This window comes from Astatotilapia calliptera, unplaced genomic scaffold (genome assembly GCF_900246225.1).
Source record: "Astatotilapia calliptera unplaced genomic scaffold, fAstCal1.2 U_scaffold_165, whole genome shotgun sequence".
Lineage (NCBI taxonomy): Eukaryota > Metazoa > Chordata > Actinopteri > Cichliformes > Cichlidae > Astatotilapia > Astatotilapia calliptera.
Genome location: NW_020535691.1, coordinates 21,643 through 40,417, shown reverse-complemented (window position 1 = coordinate 40,417; position 18,775 = coordinate 21,643). Strand labels below are relative to the sequence as shown.

Genomic DNA, 18,775 nt, shown 5'->3' with positions numbered 1-18,775 from the left:
TGGTTTTAGCCTCCGTCTCCCATTTAATTTTGATATAATTGGTTTGATTGATCCTTCGTTTAAAAGATTCATTTGCTTCAGCAGTTGCAAGTTTACAGCGCTGGACCTCAGTGTAAAATCAGCAGTGTTGGGCAAGTTACTTTGAAAAAGTAATTAATTATAGTTACTAGTTACTTCTTCAAAAAAGTAACTGAGTTAGTAACTGAGTCACAAGATTCTAAAAGTAATTAATTACTTGAAAAGTAACTATTGCGTTACTTAGAAAAAAAACATTTAACCCTCTGGGGTCCCGGGTATAATCGGCCATTTTACCTACTTTTGATGTTTCCTCCACATTTTACCTTGTTTGGTCTCATTGTTTTCAGCACAGCCTCACGTGTCTGAATTTACAGTCATGTTTTCATTTTGACTACTGTATTAACACAACTGATCTAAAATCAGACAAAAAAACATAAAATCAAAAAAGTTATAGTTTTACTGTAACAACCACAAACATGTTTAATGACCATATTTCATAACTTTAGATGCAAATATAAATCGTCAATTTTAATTTATATGCACACGTTTTGCAAACAACAAAGTTATTTGCATCCATTTAACCTTTACTCTTTTTTAAATAACCATTTCAAACTATTTACAGAAAATCAGCTGTTCTTCAACAACAAGATGCCAAAATTATTTCTCCCACTCCAAAAAAATAATTTCTGTCCACTATAAAGGAGAACATCACAGCCTGATACCTGCAGGTCTGACAGCAGCAGGTGTGTCACTGCTGTTTCTACCTGGAGACAGCAGTCGCCTCATTGTTCTGACACACAACACAAAACTGTCCACAACACTACACACTAACTACACACTAAACACAATACACTACACAAGACAACACATTAACTACACACTCCAAACACGCTAAACGTCACAAATCTCTCACATCCAAAACTCTCTCTCTCTCTCTCTCTCTCTCTCTCTCTCTCTCTCCTAAAACTTCCGCCTCTTCCTAAACAACCAAATGTCATGTTGCCATATAATTTTTTGATTGGTCAACATGGTGCATTTTTCCACCAACATGAACGAGCTGTTTTATTTTGACTTTTTTTGTTTGCTCATAAGCAGAGCGGTCTCGCTGTCCTTAGACAGTAAACGTGAAACTATTGAGGAAAAAACACTCGTGTATATTGTTTATCATGACTCTGGTGTTATGTGTCCGATCAACACAGTTTATAAACTGGTATATGTCACCTTGTTGCTTTGTCTGTAAGTGGTCATGTGATTGACCACGACTCCTTTATTCTTCCTCAGTCAAACAGCAGCACTCGTGCGATTGTTTTGCCCCCTGAGCTCCAGCTGTTGTGCCAGAAAGTGATGGTTACCGTCCGCAGGAGCGCAGCTGCTTAAAGCTGCAGCGTCCTGATTCTTACAGCTACTTCCTGCAGCTGATATAAGCTGCAGTGAGCTGAACACAGCTTCAGCCGTCTGTTGAAAAACGGTAACGCAACCGCATTTTCTTGTTAGTAACGGTAACGGTGTTGTAACGATAGGAATAGTAATTAGTTAGATTACTCGTTACTGAAAAAAGTAACGCCGTTGGTAACGCTGTTACTTGTAACGCCATTATTCCCATCACTGGAAATCAGCCGTCTGCTTCACACGAAGGATGACCCTGCAGCAGGCCCTACAGTTTTATGCTACAAGAAAAAGAAGTATTATTATGACTACTATTATTTATTCTTCTGGAAGCGACGTGGCAGTCCTGCCGGATCTTCTCCTCTCTCTGTTCATGTCTAACCTTGCTTTCTATCTGCTCCTCTTCCTGGAATAAAACAGAGAAGATACCTTCCTGCATGAACATGAATTTTGCATGGCTCCATGAAACATACCTTAGGTTATATGGCCAGAATCTGTGATGTTGAGGGGTCAGGTGGGGCTGATGGATTTCCCGTGGCGTGACCTGCTGTCTGTCTGATACTAAACCAGGGTAAGATTTCCTCTAAAAGAGAAATTTCAGGCTCAGCGTCATTCTGGGACTTCAGGTTGTTTATACTGTGACATCACTGTGTGGCTGGCCAATGACAGCGGGTTTCTCTTTGGAACCTGCCCTGCAGCATCTTTAACTAAGTGTTGTTGTTGCATTAGATACAGTTGTATTAAAGGAAGGACCAATCCCGTCGGTACAGCACAGAGCAGCAGTGCAAAGCTTTTTAACAAACATGGCCGACACACTAGCTCGTAAGTACATTTACAACTTTTATCCTGATTTACTGATTAGACAAACGTTATATAGCAAATGATAAAAAGTTTAAAAAGACCTACGTGCTAAACTGAACTGTGATTGGTTATTTCTGTGTCCTGTGTCTATGTCTCTTGTCCTGCTGTTGTTTTTATTGTGAAACATTTGTTTGAAGCTCAAAATCCTGAAACATGTGCTCCATGCAGTGCTGGAAACAGATTTATTTTACATGGCTTGCAGGAACCAAACCATAAAAGACCGTGGTTGGTGTCTGCAGCGGTGACAGACTGATTTAGGAGATTTATTTTGATGCGCATACAGTAAACCTGCTCAGCCAGTTTGTGGTTAGCGTTCTCTTCCTTGTTGGTACAACAATGGAATGGTTGGAATGGAATGGCAATGGCATTTTTCTGATGTTTAGTATTTAGTATTTATTTATTTATTGTCATTGTCAAGAACAATGAAATTGCGTTTGGGGCTTCCATACAACCCAAAAAAAGAAGAAAATAATAAATACCCCTCAAAACCCAAGTGTACATATTTAACCCAGTGTGACTCCAATGTTGAACGTGGACATCCAGCAAACTCAACCAGAGGTCAGCGTGTTCAAAGCTTACAGGAACACCCAAGAGCTGCACGACAGCACAATTACAAAAAGACTGAAGAAGTGCGGCTGGTTTGGAAAGGTTGCAAGACCAACATGGATTTTGGGTTTCCTCCATCATGAGCAGCAGCACGTTTGGAGGAAACCAAACACCTCATACGAACTGTGGGCACCGCAGTGGAAGGACGATGATTTGGGCTTTGAGTGGATGTCTGTCCTACAGCTAAAGCTTGGACCAAACTGTGTCATCAACAGGACAAAGATCCAAGCACAGCAGCAAATCTCCAACAGAACAGCTGTAAAACAAACCGAGCTGCTGCAGAGCTTAGAGCGCTTTGCATGAATGAATGCTGCAAACCTCAATGAGCTGAAGCATCTCTGGGCAGGAGAGTGAACTAAAACTACTCTGCAGACATGAGACACACTGATGACATCACACTGATCCATAACTGCTGTCAGAGACAGATGCTGCAGACTGATGCTGCAGACTGTGTGGAGTTACAGGTGCGGACCCAAAAGGAGGCAAAGCTATGACTTAACGAACAGCGAGCCGTTTATCAGAGGCTGGTAAAAAAAAAAAGGCAGATGGACACTGAGGCAAAACTAACTAGAACTAAAGTGGGACAGCCTAAACATGAAATTATCTCCTGATATGTAAAACCCTAAAAGTGAAACTGTACTGTCATTCTACCATGATGGTAAGATTTAAGATTTGGATTTTTACTCCGCATCTGTAATGTACATAGGGAAAAAAGACTGAAAACTGCACAACGTGGAAGAAAAGAGCAAACTAATCAGTATGCAGAAAATGTAGATGTGGTGACTGGACATTTAAACGGCTTAAATCAGCTTATTAATACGGCACCAATCAGAAAATGGGCTGAAATCTCATTTACTGTCATTTACAAAACAAATGAGGTTTTTCTGTGTAACTGTGCCAAATGTAGATCCCTGAAGCAAAAATCAATCAAAGATGTAATCCTTCCTATCACACCAACGAACAGGGTGACACATTTGTTTTGGACATAAAATAAATTTTCTTTTTTATTTTCTGTTGAATCTTCAGATATCTGTCATATATTGTCTTTTACTCCTTTTACATTTTCAAAACAGGCTTGTTAGTTTTTACTTTTGAGGGAAGCTTTTATTTCACAAATCTGAATGCATTCAAACATCAAAGAGATTTATTATGGTTTGTAGTCATTTTCTGCTTATGTTCTCTTTATGGGAGACTGTCCCCAGGTGTCCTACTAGGAGCCTTCAACACTCATGTGGGCAACGACAGTGAGGCCTGGATCCAGAACCCCAGCGGTGCTCTGTTACTGGACTTCTGTGCAAACCACAGTTTGTCCATTACAAGGACCATGTTCGAACGCAAGGGCGTCCATAAGTGCACATGGCACCATGTAGTGCAGGTTGCTGTTGACTTTGACTGAGGAAATTGCCTTGTGGTGAAAGGAATACTTCGAGGACCGCCTTAATCCCACTGGTATGTCCAATAGAGGAAGCAGAATCTGGGGACAAGGGGAACGGCTCACCAATCATTGGTGGGGTAAGGTCACTGAAGCAGTTAAATGAGTCCTTGGTGGTAGGGCCCCTGGGTGGATGAGGTTTGCCCTCAGTTCCTGAACCCTCTGGATGTTGTAGGGGGGTGGTTCCCATCTTTAAGAAGGGGTAAACTATAGGGGGATCACACTCCTCAACTTCCCCAGGAAAGTCTGTGCCTGGTGCTGTAAAGAGAGTCCGTCTGTTAGTCAAACCTCAGGTTTGTTTGTCCTACCAGTCTACATGTTTTTGTGGACTTGGAGAAGGCATTCAGCTGTATCCCTCAGAGTGGTCTGTGGGAGGTGCTTCAGGAATATGGGCTGTCTGGCTCACTGAGCCACTTGATCCTTATACAACCATTGCAAGAGCTTGGTCCGCACAGCTGGCAAAAAGTCGGATTTGTTACTGGTGGTTGTTGGACTCTGCCAGGGCTGCTCTTCGTCACCAGTTCTCTTCAGAATTTTTATGGACAGAATTTCGAAGAGTAGCCAAGTGGCAGAAGGCCTCCACTTGGGTGGTCTCAGAACCTCATCTGTGCTTTTCGCACATAATGTGGTTCTGTTGGCTTCATCAGGTGATGTCCTCCAGATCACACCGGGAACAGTTTGCAGCCAAGTGGGAATCAGTGAGAATGGAGAATCAGCACCTCCAAATCCGAGGCCATGGTCCGTCAGCCGGGAGCCCACAGAGTGCCCACTCCGGGTCAGGGATGCCTCACTCCAAGTAGAGGAGTTTAAGAATCTCTGGGTCTTGAGCACAAAAGCAAAGTTTCTTGATTTTACCGGTGGATCTGGGTCCCTACCATCACCTATGGTCGCGAGTTTTGGGTAGTGACCGAAAGAACAAGAACAGGAATACAAGCCAGTTGAGGTATGTTGGACATCTGACTAGGATGCCTTCTGGGACAGGTGTATAGGGCATGTCCCACAGGGAAGAGGTTCCTGGGGGGGACCTCGGCTGGCCTGGGAATGCCTTGGTGTCCCCGTGGACAAGCTGCAGGAGGTGGCTGGGGTGAGGAAGGTCTAGGCTTCTCTGGCTGAATGCTGCTGGTCCGTGACCCGGCCTGAGACGAGCACAAAAAGATGGCCGATGGATATTTTCTTATTTTTTATATGGTTAAACTTACACCCGATAATATTCTGATCAGTGACTATCAGCAAAATCACATATAAATCATGACTATTCTGTGTTTAACAATTAAAACATACTTAATATTCAGAATCATGCATAACGATGCACCAGAAACAGCCACAGAGACACTAATCTGCCAAGGTTGAGGCTGAATCACGTCTACACACAAAGTCCACACTGTCCGATTGTGGTGAGCTGCCTCAGGAAGGCCAACTAACCTTATCTATTTATCTTCTTCAACAGATGCAAAGGACCTCCACCTGAGGATGGTGCTGCTTGGGAAAGCTGGAGTAGGGAAGAGTGCAGCGGGGAAACACCATCTTAGGAAGAGAAGCTTTTCAGTCTTTTTCTTCTTTTTCTTCTGTAACATTGGGTGTCAGCAAGAAACAGCCCAGGTGGAATGGTCATTACACTGACTGTGGTTGATACTCCAGGTCTATTTGACACCACCCTGTCTGTAGATCAGGTGGTTACACAGATTGTTAGATGCATCACCTTTGCTGCTCCTGGTCCTCATGTGTTTCTGGTTGTGATCCAGTCGACCAGATTCACAAGCGAAGAAGAAGAAACGATTAAAATTCTTCAGAAGATGTTTGGAGAAGATGCAGCACGTTATATTATGGTCTTGTTCACGTATGGAGACAACCTGCAAGACGGAGTCGACATCTACAGCTCAATCAGTGGAAATCGGCCCTCTGCATCGCTTCATCAGTCAGTGCGGAGGAAGATATCATGGTTTTTAACAACAAGAGTGAGGATCGCTCTCAGGTCAAAGAGCTGCTGGAGAAGATCAACACCATGGTTCAGAGAAACGGAGCAACATACTACACCAATGACATGCTGCAGGAAGCTGAGAGAGCCATCAGAGAAGAGATGAAACGACTTCGGAAAGCCAAATCCAGACATGGGAGAAGAAGAAGCGAGAAGACGGGCGAAGTTCCTGAAGGCTGCTGGGATAGGAGCAGGTGTTGGATTCATATTAGGACCAGTGGGATCAGCCCTGGGAGCAGGAGTGGCAATTGCTGTTGTGGCAATGAACAAGGAGAATGCGTTATACTGTGAAAACTGTTGGTATTTAATCACGATTTGAGAGTTTTTGTGGGAGTTCTTTACAACAAGGTTACTCAGTGTGTATTTGGGAGCTGATGATCGTCATTATTAGTGACTTCTAACTTTCAGATGACTGTCTGCGGTGCTCCTGATCTCAATGTGTATGTATGTATGTATTTAATGTCACTTTTATTAGTGGGAAAACATTTTTCCTTGATTTCTCATGTGTAAAAGGTACAGAAATTATTCTACTCCTTTCATACTTTGCATTTGTGATTTCTGTAAATCTAATTGTAAATTGGTTACGGCTTGCAAAAACCACAGAGACACAGAGGGTGATATTAAACTTACTTCAGGTCTTTGATGTCACTGTTGATTTTTCTTTTTTCTTCCTTGACTTTTTTTTTCTTGCATTGGCATGAGGTGGTACAGAGGTTTAACAGGTAGTCCAGCTCCTCAGGATGGCATGTAAATACTTACTTACATATGCTCAGGACAAATCACTGAGAACCCGTGAACTAGAAATATATAGATATATATATTTTAAAAAAACTCAGACGCACTAGCAAATACTGAACTGAGAACAAAATAATGCAGAGCATGCACTTCAAACCATTTTTGAAATCCAAAAACAAAACTTTGAGTCCAAGAAAACCACCTCAAAATGCTTGGTCAAACTCCAGGACAATGAGACTGAGAGAGCTGCACACAGCCATAAAAGGCCCTCAACTGATCAACAGGACCAATATCTGCGGCTTTGCACAAGGACGAGCAGCATTACACTGGCGGAACTGCAAAATGACCTCCAGTAGTCCTTTTCTAACCAACCAATCAGAAACAGACTTCATGAGGGTGACTTGAGGAACCAATATCCTCTATTTGTCCCCAGTTTGCATTTGCTATAGCCTGTCAGAACTGACAGGTCCACCACCGAGTGCTGTTCACAGATGAGAGCAGATTCCCCCTGTGCACACGGAAGGGTCTCAGGGTTTGAATGGACCCAGATGTGGAACTCCTTGAGTAAAGACAGTTATTTTATTTATTTTTATATTTTGGGGGGGGTTTAATAAATTTGTCCATATTTCTAGAAATGAGAGCTGCTCCATCCAAAGTGGGATGGATGCCGTCTCTCCTGACAACACCAGGTTTCCTCCAGAAGGTTTGCCAATTATCTATGAAGCCCACATCGTTTCTGGGACGCCACTCAGACAGCCAGCAATTTAAGGAGAACATGCGGCTAAACATGTCACTCCTGGTCTGATTGGGGGGGGGACCAGAGAAAACTACAGAGTCCGACATTGTTTTGGCAAAGTTACACACCGATTCAATATTGATTTTAGTGACCTCCGATTGGCGTAACCGGGTGTCATTACTGCCGACGTGAATTATGATCTTACTGAATTTACGTTACCCTTAGCCAGCAATTTTAAAATTTCTTCAATGTCACCTGCTCTGGCCCCTGGAAGACAATTGACTATGGTTGCCGGTGTCTCTAGCTTCACATGTCTGAGAACAGAATCACCAATTACCAGAGTTTGACCCCCAGCGGGTGTGTCGCCGAGTGGGGAAAAACGGTTAGACACATGAACGGGTTGGTGGTGTACCTGGGGCTTCTGTTTTAGGACTATGCTTCTTCCTCACCGTCACCCAGCCGCCCTCTTTCCCCAGCTGCTTGGGGTCTGCCAGGGAACAGCTAGCGGGCCTACGCTATCTTAGACTGCACCAGCTACAGGGGCCTGGCTAGCTACGGGTGAATGAAGGGTGCGAAGCCGAGTCTCCAATTCAGTAATCCTGGCCTCCAGCGCTGCAAATATGCTACATTTGTTGATAACGATTGCGTTTAGACTTTTCTTCCACCCAGTGGCGGTCCTAGCCTGTTTGGCGCCCTGGGCGAACACTCCCTCTGGCGCCCCCCACCACCACACACAGAAAACGTTAAGGATTGTACTTTAACCCTTTAAAGCCAGTCGGCACGGGCAGCGATCCGTTTTGCGTAGCTATTTTTTTTTTGCCTGTCCCGTTTGGCTCTTTTGCATCAGAATTATTGTCTAAAGGCAAAGAAAGATGCCCAACGGATTTACTTTACCAAACTGACCATCCCAGCCTTGCCGTAATGGTCCATTTGATTCACCTTTTATTGTTTATTTTATTTTCCACTTGCTGAATACGGGACAGACTTGACTGGGGAAAGAAGGGGAGAAAGAAAGAGGGAAGAGAAACAGCTGAGAAGAGAAAAACCAAAAACCAACAGAATGGGCAGAAAAGAAAAAAAAGAAAAAGAAAATGCATATATCAATCACCTGGATCACCTGTTGAGAAAGAAAAAAGAAAACAAGCAGAAGAGAACAAGAGTAATAGAATAAACAACATCACAATGATATATGGGAATGCGTAACTATTTTTAAATCCCCGTAGAACCGGAACCCACTAAGCTAGCGCAATAATTTTTTTTGCATATGAAACCGGAGGAGTTGTACTTACATCTCATGTCATCAGCTTGTCCTCGGTCATGGTTTCCTTTCACATATAGCTTTGCAAAAACTGCATCAAAGCGCTTGCAGGAACAAAAACATAAACACGCTTTGCCGATCCGATCAGCTGTTCGTAACACTTCCTACATTGGAATAGACGTCAGTGCGAACTATCACATTTCCGCCATTACCTGCCCGAAACCGGAAGTGATGTCATTTTCGTGGAAAATGTAGTTTTTTACTTAGTAGTTGTTTTTTTTTACCAGAAATGCCACTTTCATAAGGCTGCCGACCTATTGCACGCAATGGCGGCGCCATCTTACCCTCCGACGATACATACATGACACAAAACATCACATGGGGAGACAGGTCAGAGAGGTCTAACAATGGAAAATGCACCACATGAGGAAAGATAAGGAGAAAAATAACTCCCCCCAGACTGAGCTCCAACCGGGAGACCAGGTTTGAGAACAGAAAAAAAACACCTCTGCACATGAAACACCTCTTAATACACCAAAGAAACACATGACAAGCAACAGGGGGGTAAAAGGGTGAGAGACAGCCGATTTAGGACAGCACATCCGGGCCTGCAGCCTGTGCGCTGGTCTCCTTGATCCACCGTCAGCATCGGAAGGGAATAAGCGTTGAAGGCGTTTGGAAAGGGAGTGTGTGTGTGTGTGTGTGTGTGTGGTGTGTGTGTGTGTGTGTGTGTGTTGTGTCCAGAGTTCAGCTGAGACAGTGTCCTTCACCCTGCCAGGCTAAGTAAACAGTCTCCAGCCAACACAGGTGGCCTTGCATGGAATGGGGGAACAGACTCCAACACAGTCGTTATCAGGGTGTTGTTGTTCAGCTCCAGCCTTGAGCCCGCAAGGCAAGTTGAATATCTAACAGAGTTTCACGATCGTAGGTCAGTAGGAGTCAGCGTGGTTCAATAAAAGTGACAAAAACAATAAAAACATGAGACCAAAAAGTGGATCCAACAGCGTGGACGGCGAGCCGTGCACACCGGTGCCATTTTACACTAGCCTAGGCTCAAGTCACAAACAATATATTATGGTCGACAGTATCGAACGCTGCACTGAGGTCTAGCAGGACAAGCACAGAGATGAGTCCACTGTCAGAGGCCATAAGAAGATCATTTGTAACCTTCACTAAAGCTGTTTCTGTGCTGCTGTGATGAGCTCTGAAACCTGACTGAAACTCTTCAAATAAACCTCTGCAGATGATCTGTTAGCTGTTTGACAACTACTCTTTCAAGGATGTTTGATATAAAGGAAGGTTGGAGATTGGCCTATAATTAGCTAAGACTGCTGGGTCTAGAGATGCTTTTTGAGTAAAGGTTTAACTTCTACTTTTTATCTAGATTGTATTTTTATGATAGAAAGTTGGTCTAAAACAGTAAATCAAAAGTTTTTAAATGTACTTACGAGCTTTGGTGCCGGCCATGTTTGTGCTGCTCAGGATTACAAAGCTTACAAGCTGGCTGTGTCCTGTGTGACAGCACGGACACGCCGTCGGGGCTAAAAGCTGACAGCTCACTGACTCTGATGCTGCAGGTTTCATCAATCTGACCAACATTCACTGAAGCAGCAGCAAAAGAGGATGATGATAAACATCGTCACTCTCACTCTGACTTTGGCTGTTTTGCTTCCACCACGATAAAATCCCACTTCCTGCACGGCTCCTGTCTCTGTACTCACAGACCAGTTTACCATCAAATCTCTGTTTTCTGCATTATTCTCTGCTCATTATGCACCAGTCTGCTGTTGTGTTCGTGTTGATTCATGGTTTGCTTCAGTTTTTGTTCTACTGCAGAATATTTTTAAGTTATTTGCTATAAGAAGCCAGAACATCTGCTTCATGTGTGTCTGTTTGATCCTCAGTTACTTTGACACAAAGGCCTCTGCTGTGGCGCTCACACCTCTGATGAAGTCTCACAGTGTCAGCTTCGGTTTAATATATGGATATTAAATATGGATAAGTGCTGATAAATGAATAAATAAGATGTTTCTGACGCCTGAGTCTGAAATTCAATCAAATTGAACGCAGAAGTCGACGTCGATAGCCAGCCCTACCACGCAGAGCTGGAAACAGATTTATTTTACACAGTCTGCAGGAAAACAAAGGCTTTGATTGTTCCTGCTGAGAAAAACTGTGGTTGGTGTCAGACCTGACAATATGAAGTTACAGGTGTTCATATTGAAAGGTCACAACCCAACAATGAGCAGCTGTTGGTGTTCTGACATGAAGAAACCACACACAGACAGTAAAGTACAAACTCTTACTGTTTTTACTGATCGACGCTCACTGCGGTCCACAGCCTTTACCTGATGAGTGAAACTGAGCTCAGGTGAAATCTTTTGATCCTGTTCAGCCAGTTCGACTGTCGGTTCCTGTAAGCTCGGAGCAAGCTTCCTGCATTCCCTGGAGTTTTACAGGAAAGCAGAAAATACTCCAGATACCTCAGAAGCCACAGCTCTGCATTGATGTCGTTCTTCAGCTGAATACGTTTGAGGTTCTGTTTTGGTTCTCAGTGAGGAAGAGCGTTTAGAGGAGCCCTTTCAGATGCTTTCCTTTTTAACCGAAACACACTGTGGGTTTTTCCCACCTTTGGTATTCTCTTTGTTTCCTCAAAGATCGAGTCGATTATTTAGTCTGTGCAGCGCTTCCATTTATACTGTTTCTGTCAGGGTCCTGGGTCTCCTGACAGAGAAGGAGAAACGAGAGGACGGGCACAGACGAAGAACAAGATCCTGAGGGCTGCTGGGATAGGAGCGGGCCTCGGGAGCATTTTAGGGCCACTGGGAGCAGCAGTGGGAGCAGCAGTGGGAGCAGCAGTGGGAGCAGCAGTGGGAGCAGCAGTGGGAGCAGCACTGGGAGCAGCACTGGGAGCAGCAGTGGGAGCAGCAGTGGGAGCAGCAGTGGGAGGCCAGTCGTAGCAGCAAGGAGAAAATGTGCCACACAATAAAATAAAGAACGTTTGATCACATTTTGATAATTATTGGTCATTAATGGCGCACACAAGAACTGTTAGTCCACGGTAATTTATCATATTGTGTAATACGTCATCTAAGAGCTGTATAACATGAGCCTGTATACACACAGATCTCCTGAACATCTTTGGGTTCCTGGGGTAACGAGCTTTTCTCCATTGCTTAAATAAAACATTTTCCTGAATTTTCTATATTTAACACAAACCTTTTGATCCATCTGACTCATGCTGGCCCAGGTCTCAGGGACAGAGGTCTGGTCTGTACAGAGACTGCCACACCTCTCTATCCCACCTACATCCTCCTGATGGTCTGGAGGAAAAGCTGCAGCATCCCCAAGCTAGCTGAGATGGACTTCCATGACCTCCTCCCAGTCGGAACATGCCCAGACCTTAGAGAGCAGGTTGGATTAGCAGCAGCTTTGCTCAGGACGAGCTCGGAGGTTCTGACATTGGTCTCCAGTCACAAACTGATTAAAAATAAAATACTGTTCACAAAATGCAAAGTTTTGAAAAACAATATTGTAATGTTCTGTCTCAAACTTATGAATAACGTGTTCATAATCTGCTTCGTGAGCCACCATTATCTTTATTGCCGCTCGTTCAGTTCAACATAAAACACACCCACTTTCGTGAAAACAAACACTCCCCGTTGCCACTACGGTGGACCACAAGGGACAGTAAGCACGAGTGCAAACATTATAAGCAATACAACATCTCCCTTTTTTTTTTTTTAAATGTCCGCCAGTGACACAGCTGGTATACATTTCAAAATAGAACATCCTGAACATGAGGATAAGGAACAGTTTTTCAACACTGCCATGTGTAAAATTACTGGGGCAAAAACTAACACCAACAATGCGATGCGGGATATGCACTCATTAGTACATGGACATTTGACATGTTTCCATTTTTTTTTTTTTTTTTTAGGGCAGCGATCCGCCTACACCCTTTACAATCACAGGTCAAGAATAACCCTCGGTTTGACCACTCGTCCTGATCTGGTGGTCAGTGCAGGGCTAGTGTCCATGGTTGGCGTTTTAGTGTCTCTAGATGGCGACAGGGGCTCTGCTTGTTGCTGAGCTGCACTATCTGGCTGGGTGACCAGATCGGATGCTGGTGCTGAAGGTGCCGGTGACGCCTTGGCGCCTCTCAGGTGCCGTCGGTTACGCCGTATAGTCTGTCCCTCGCCAGTGCGGATCACGAAAGAGCGGGCAGTCTCTGCAGGTCGGATGATGACAGCCGGTTTCCAGGCTCCGGACTCGTGCTGAAAGCGAATGTGGTCCCCCTGCTGCAGCCTCGGTAGTGGTGTGGCGCTGCGATTGTAGTAACGCCTCTGATGCTCTTGTCTTTCCATCCGTGTTTTTTGCACAACCATCGGGCTTATGATGCGAGGGTACCAGGTGGCATCCGGTAACAGGAAGCACTGAGCGTAGACGTCGACTCATGAGGAGCTGCGCGGGTGACCTGAAGCCATCGACTGGCGTGTTCCTTTGCTCCAATAGGGACAGGTAGGGATCTACTCCCTGAGCATGAGCTTTATCCAGAACTCATTTGGCCGTTTTGACTGTTCTTTCGGCGAGGCCGTTGCTTTGCGGGTACAAAGGACTTGAGGTCGTGTGGACAAAGTCCCATGTGACTGCAAAATCCTTGAACTCTCGAGAGCTGTATTGTGGGCCGTTATCTGAGATAAGCGTCTCTGGTATACCATGTCTGGCGAATATGGCCTTGAGCTTTTTGATGACGGACCCTGCAGTGGTAGAGAATAGCCTTTCGACCTCAAAGTAGCGGCTGTAGTAGTCCACAACTACCAAGTAGTCCCGTCCATGCCATGTGAAGAGATCTGAGGCCACTGCCTGCCATGGTCTCTCAGGGATCTGGTGTGGGATGAGAGGTTCTTTGGAATTCGCCGCGCGCCTCTCCTGACATATGGAACAGTTTTCCACCGTGGCAGCTATGTCCTTGCCCATGCCTGGCCAGAAGAGGGCGTCCCTTGCTCTCTGCTTACTCCTCTCAATCTCCATGTGCCCAGTGTGGATTCTCTCCAGCATGTTGTTTCTTAGGGCTGTTGGCACTATAATTTTGTCACCTTTGAAGATGATGCCATGGGAGTGTGAAATTTCATCTCTGAAAGTCCAGAAGTCCAAAAGGGTTTTGGGGCATTTTTTTCTGTCCTCAGGCCAGCCATCCTGCACAGTTCGTTTCAGCAGGGTGAGCTGCGGGTCGCATCCTGTTGCAGCCTGTATCTCTGAGAGTTTTTTGTCACTTACTGGGAGGCTGTTTATCACCGAGTGGATCTGGTCCTCCATGCCTTCACTCAGCGTGCTGTCTTGGTCGGGCAATGGTTTCCTGGACAGTGTGTCGGCCACAGGTATGTCTTTTCCGGGCCGGTGCACGATCTCTATGTCGTATCTCTGCAGCTGTAACAGCATGCGCTGCAGACGAGCAGGGGCTACAGAGATTGGTTTCTTCAGTATGTGCTCCAACGGCTTGTGGTCCGACTTGACAATGACTCTCCTGCCGTATATGTAGGTGTGGAAACGCTTGCATCCAAACAGCACTGCAAAGAGCTCTTTTTCGATCTGTGCATAGTTGACTTCTGTTAGGGTCAGTGTCTTTGAAGCATATGCTATTGGGTGTCCGTCCTGCATCAACACAGCTCCCAAACCATACTTTGATGCATCTACCTGTAGCCGTAGCTCCTTGGTCGTGTCGTAGTATGCCAGTATGGGGCCTGGTTCTCTGGTTATGAGATCTTTCATTTGCTGGAAGACTCTGTCGTGGGTCTGATCCCAGATGAACTCTGAGTCTTGTTTGAGCAGCTGACGCAGCGGTGCGTTCACCTCTGATAGTCGTGGTGCGAATCTGGACAGGTAGTTCGCCATTCCAAGGATTGTCTCAAGCTCATTCTTATTCTCGGGAGGTGGCATGTCCTTTATGGCCTGCAGTTTCTTTGGGTCTGGCTGGATGCCCTCCCGGGTGAGTTTGTGTCCAAAGTAGCTCACTTCTGTGGCGCCTATGACACATTTCTCTGGATTGAGACGTACTCCTCGCTCCCGTGTGCGCTCAAGCATGGCACGGAGGTTCTCGTCGTGTTCCTCCTTTGTCCTGCCAAACACGAGGATGTCATCCACGATGGCTGCCACTCCATTGAGCCCTTCATACGTCTCATCGATTTTCCTTTGGAAAATGTCCTGTGCTGATATTATCCCAAAAGGAAGGCGCAGAAAACGGTACCTGCCAAAGGTCGTGTTGAAGGTGGTGAGGAGCGATGACTTGGTGGTTAGTTGGATGGCCCAATAGCCTGAGCGAGCATCCATGACACTGAAGTACTGTGCTCCTGCCAGCTTTGGTGTGATGTCATCCAATGTTGGAAGCGGGTAATGAGGTCTTTTGATGGCTTTGTTTAATTCGCGAGGATCGAGGCATACTCTGAGCTTCCCAGTACGCTTCTCTGCGACCACCAGTCCGTTTACCCATTCTGTGGGTTCTTTTACTTTGATGATTATGCCGTTTTTCTCCATGTCATCCAACTCCCGTTTCAGTCGTTCCCGCAGTGTGAAAGGGATCCTCCGGGGGGGGGCACACAAACGGGCATGGCGTCTGGGTCAATGTGTAAGTCGCATTCTCCTGGGAATTTCCCTATGCCCTCGAACACATCGGCAAACTCCTCCATGACGTTTGTGATCTGTACTGACATGACCAGCTTGACTAGGTTTAGATCCAGGCATGCTCTCAACCCTAAGATGGGGGTGCTGCAGTGTCTACTATGTCAAATGTCAGCATCTTGTGAATGCCTTTCCACCTGCACTTCAACTGGCATGTGCCCTTGATGTTGAGTTTTTCTCCTCCATAGCCAGATAGTGTGCGTGTGGGCGGTGCCAAGCTAACCTGCTTAAAACACTTCTTAAACAATCGGGCAGGAATGACGTTAGCAGTGGCTCCTGTGTCAAGCTTAAAACTCACGGTGTGATGCAGTGAGCCTACTTCTACGTCGGCGTAAGCCTGTTCATCGGCCTCCCCTTCGTTGCACTTTGTTATGGAATCTATGAATAGCTCCGCTTCATCGCTTGGAGTGTCAGGGTTAATAGAGTACACTGGGTTGGGTTGGTGTGGTGCTTGTGAACGGCATGCTTTGGCAAAGTGGTTCATTTTATTGCACTTTTTGCACCTCTTCCCTTTTGCAGGACACTCCTCCTTCTGGCTGTGTGCTCGTGCACATCTTCCACACACTTTTCCCATCTTATTATAATGAGGTGCCCTCCTATCTTTTTGCTGCGTACTCTGGCGCTTAGCGGATACTGCATGCGCGGGCGCTGCTCCCTGCAGGCTCGTTTGTGGGTCAACCATGGCTTTCAATTGCTCTCGTGCGATCTCATAGGAGCGTGCAATGTCTATGGCTTTTTCTAGAGTCAAATCTGACCCTTGGCTCAGCAGCTTTTCTCTGACTTGTGGTAAACTGGTTGCAAAGACAATCCTGTCTCGGACCATTTCATCACTGTTAACATAGCCACACTGCTTGACGAGTAACTTTAACTCGGTCACAAAGTGCTCAAATGACTCCCCTTCACCTTGGAGTCTTTCATTAAACTTGTATCTGGCGAAAATGGTGTTCGTTTTCGGCATGAGGTACTGTTCAAACCTGTCGAGATATGTGGTCAGCTTTTTAGCTTCTTCATCAGACAGCTGCCATGTGTTATAAATGTCCCTGCCTCTTTCTCCTACCCACAGAAGAAGATAGCTGCACTGCGTCTCCTCGGGCTTGCCGCTTAGCGGGCCGCTAAACATTAGCTTCACATGTTGTACGAACCTCCGCCAGGCATCGGGAAGATTGGCTGAATCCCAGTCCATCCGTGGTGCAGGAACTCCCGACGAATCCATTTCGCTCTGTCAGTGGGCGTTTAGTTCGATTTACTCTGACACCATGTAATATTCTGTCTCAAACTTATGAATAACGTGTTCGTAATCTGCTTCGTGAGCCACCATTATCTTTATTGCCGCTCGTTCAGTTCAACATAAAACACACCCACTTTCGTGAAAACAAACACTCCCCGTTGCCACTACGGTGGACCACAAGGGACAGTAAGCACGGAGTGCAAACATTATCAGCAATACAACAAATATTTTCTTTAACTTTAAAGTATAATAAATATTTACACTTAAATGATGCAAATATCAATAAATGTTGGTATATGATGTGTTCAGGTGTTTAAAAATAATGTTATCATCTGTATTGCTGTGATTACTTCATAAACACACTCTGTGCAGTGAACCTGTGAGACAGGGTTTTCCTCCTTCCTGATTTTATTTTTCATATTTAGAAGACAAGCATTTTTCAGACCGTCAAACAAACTATCAGCACTGTTTCCTCCATGTGTGGATAACTGTGGTTCTCACTGTGGTTCTCTGGAGTGCTACAGCCTGAGGAACATTCCTGTAACCTCGACCAGGCCTGTGCTTCAGCAGGTGTGGCAGTAATCGGGCGTGGGTGTGGCAGAGAAACTGAACTCTTCAGAAAATGTCATATTTTTCACTGTAGTTTCTTAGTCTTCCCTGAGAACTTGAAAGAAGAATCAGCAGTACATTCTCACACAGGGCCAGGTACGTTTGGATTACCTTTCCCTTTAATAAACGAAAAGATTGTTTTAAAAACTGATGGTTGTTTGTTTGTTTTTCTTGAACATGCTAAAATAATACAACAACAAGTCTCAGGAGCCTGAAAGAAAAGCGTCTGGACTTCTTTAAGTTACTTGAAGACGTTTCACCTCTCATCCGAGAAGCTTCTTCAGTTCTAAGGTCAAATGGTGGAGAGTCCCAGATATAAACCTAGTGGGAGTTCCCCCCACAGAGGGACAAAAGGACCCCCTGATGATCCTCTAATCGCCTGAGCCAAGGTGTGAAACTGGGTGTGGGTCCCAATCAGCCAGAGTTTCGGGTGTGTTCATTGTGAAACCTGGCCCCACCTTATCATGTGATTTCCTCAGGTCAGATGGCCCAGGATGTTGAGTGGGCGTTAAGGCGTCTGGGGAGGATCTCAAAGCTGGATTATAGATATAATCGAGTTATATAGTTTTTAAGAGAAAGATTTGGTCACAAATCGGGAAACAGTTGTAGCTTAAAGCTAAAATTACGGACATTTAAAGTCAAATTTTGGAAGTTGCATAACATAAAGAGGAGGAGTTGGTGATAATACAACGGAGTCCCAGCAGAGCCCTGGAGCCAGGCCCGGGAAGGGTGCCCGAGGACGAGCCTCTGGTGGCTGGGCCTTAGTCCATGGGGCCCAGCCGGGCACAGCCCTAAGAGGAGACATGGGCCCATCCTCCCGAAGGCCCACCACCTGCAGGAGGCGCCATAGGGGTCGGGTGAATTGTGTGCTGGGTGGCGGCCAGGAGCGGAGGCCCTGGCGGACTGACCCCCGGCTGCCAAGACTGGCAATAGGGACATGGAATGTCACCTCTCTGGTGGGGAAGGAGCCTGAGTTAGTGCGCGAGGTTGAGAGGTACCGGCTAGATATAGTTGGGCTCACCTCTATGCATGGCTTGGGCTCTGGAACCATTCTCCTGGAGAGGGGCTGGACTCTGTCTCAGTCTGGAGTTGCCCCTGGTGAGAGGCGGCGAGCTGGGGTGGGTATTCTAATATCCCCTCGGCTTGCTGCCGATACGTTGGGGTTTTTCCCGGTGGATGAGAGGGTTTGTTCCCTGCGCCTTAGGGTCGGGGAACGGGTCCTGACTGTCATCTGTGCTTATGCGCCAAGTGGG

General features: G+C 45.7%; 1 pseudogene; it reads left to right on the top strand.

The window, feature by feature from the left end:
• Positions 1-2,155: 2,155 nt before the first annotated feature.
• LOC113017621 (GTPase IMAP family member 8-like) overlaps positions 2,156-18,775 on the top strand; it is a 29,810-nt pseudogene continuing 13,190 nt past the window's right edge.